Source organism: Sinocyclocheilus anshuiensis, unplaced genomic scaffold, assembly GCF_001515605.1.
Source record: "Sinocyclocheilus anshuiensis isolate Anshui unplaced genomic scaffold, SAMN03320099.WGS_v1.1 scaffold1660, whole genome shotgun sequence".
Classification (NCBI taxonomy): domain Eukaryota; kingdom Metazoa; phylum Chordata; class Actinopteri; order Cypriniformes; family Cyprinidae; genus Sinocyclocheilus; species Sinocyclocheilus anshuiensis.
In genome coordinates, this window is record NW_015555794.1 from 1 (window position 1) to 1,907 (window position 1,907).

General features: G+C 39.6%; 1 long non-coding RNA gene across 1 annotated transcript; it reads right to left on the reverse strand.

Moving 5' to 3' along the window:
- Nucleotides 1–837: 837 nt before the first annotated feature.
- On the reverse strand, nucleotides 838–1,552 carry LOC107674892 (uncharacterized). Its single transcript, XR_001632546.1, has 3 exons — nucleotides 1,492–1,552; nucleotides 1,276–1,320; nucleotides 838–1,151 (listed from the first exon to the last, which is right to left on the reverse strand). It is a non-coding gene; the product is annotated as an uncharacterized LOC107674892 (long non-coding RNA).
- Nucleotides 1,553–1,907: the final 355 nt, after the last annotated feature.

Sequence of the window (1,907 nt, forward strand, 5' to 3'; positions counted from 1 at the left end):
AAGAGAGATAACTGAAGTCTATAACAGTTCAAGAATGGATTTCTTCATTTGCACAATCTTTCCCACAGTGAAAGCGATATTCAAACGGACGGTAAACAAGAAATTAATTTTTATTCTCTATACCATTTGCCGTTAACATGCTAAGAAAGTCGACCACAATGATGCCACGCCAGAAGTGAGGTGGTACCTTTGCAAATTGGAACAAAATTCAGTCTGGCATTGAGATCAGGTCAATTCATTTAGTTAACGCCACCAACTGGCCAAAAGTTACAAAGTTACAAATGAAGCTAAATGTACTCATAGCCTTTGATCGACTTTTCCTAAAGTCACCACTGGGGGTGCTATGACTAAACAAATCTACTAAACAGTACTGCGTGCATGCTGTTGGCAGTGTTCCTGGGTCTGTGGTTTTCCCTCAGAATTTGGCTAATTTAACATTGTTGCCGCGGGTTGAAGCGACCCCAGTAATGTGATATTTAACCCCTGGAATGCAAATTTTACCAGGAAGCCCACCAAAAAATTTGTATTTTACCCACCAAAACGCGATTGGGCTAGTTTTGGGCTAGTTTTGAGTAGCGATTTGGTGGGTTTTGTTGTGAAAACCTGGCAACCCTGGATGTTGATGAGCTTGGCCCTGTAATTGAGGAATAAATGGTACATAATTGGAAAACTTTGTTGTGCCCGTTGGAAACGTAAAAAAAAAAAAAGAAATATTCTAATGATATATTGGTACTTTAAATTAGACCATGTTATTTGGATCATGAAATGCTGTTGTATTGCTAACGAGAAAATGTCCTGTACAACATCATAGCTATACAACGGTTGTATAAATGTGTTTGACTCACCTTGGCAGATGACTCCAGCATCTTCTTGGTGACCACAGTTATGTGATCCCCATCCACTTGATGAACAGTTTTTCAGTGTAGATTCATTCCCACGGCACTGAACATCATCCAACCATATTTGTCCAGAACCTTGTCCAAAATAAGCAAAGCTCTTTGCCTCTATGACATTCCCACAGCCCAGTTCTCTACACACCACTGCCGCGTCTGTTGAATCCCACAGATCATCACACACTGTTCCCCAGATTCCATTGTGGAGAACCTCCACTCTTCCAGAACAGAGGTTGGATCCATTCACCAACCTGACAGCTATTAATCACAAACAATATAAAGATAGAACAGGTCATTAGGTTTTTTTGCTTGTTTGTTTGTAATTTTGATGAGATAACTAAGTGGTAATATAATGGAGTTTCATCCTCCCCATCGTCTTTACCTCCGACTCCTGGCTGTGAGGCAGTCGTGTTTAATGTCACTGTTGCTGCAGAAAAAAACGAACACACAAATACACAACATTATGTTTTGATGATGATGTTGGCATGTCCGATTGATTGCAGTGCTTCAAGTCTGCTCTGTTCAATCAAATGTTTTAGGCTGTTTTACAGGTTGTGAGAAAATCAGATCTGGTTCTAATTCAAAGGTGTATAATTACCTGTCCGTGGTGCTGCGCTAGTTTGTGCCTGGCCTATCACAGAAAAAGAGAGATAAATGAAGTCTATTACTGTTCAAGAATGGATTTCTTTATTTGCGTGATCTTTCCCACAGTGAAAGTGATATTCAAATGGACGGTAAACAAGAAATTGATTTTTTATTCTCTATACCATTTGCTGTTAACATGTTAAGAAGGTCTAACGCAACGATGCCACGCCAGAAGTGAGGTGGTACCTTTGCAAATTGGAACAAAATTCAGTCTAGCATTGAGATCAGGCCAATTCATTTAGTTAACGCCACCAACTGGCCAAAAGTTACAAAGTTACAAATGAAGCTAAATTAATGCCATCAACTGGCCAAAAGTTACAAAGCTACAAATGAAGCTAAATGTACTCATAGCCTTTGATCGACTTTTCC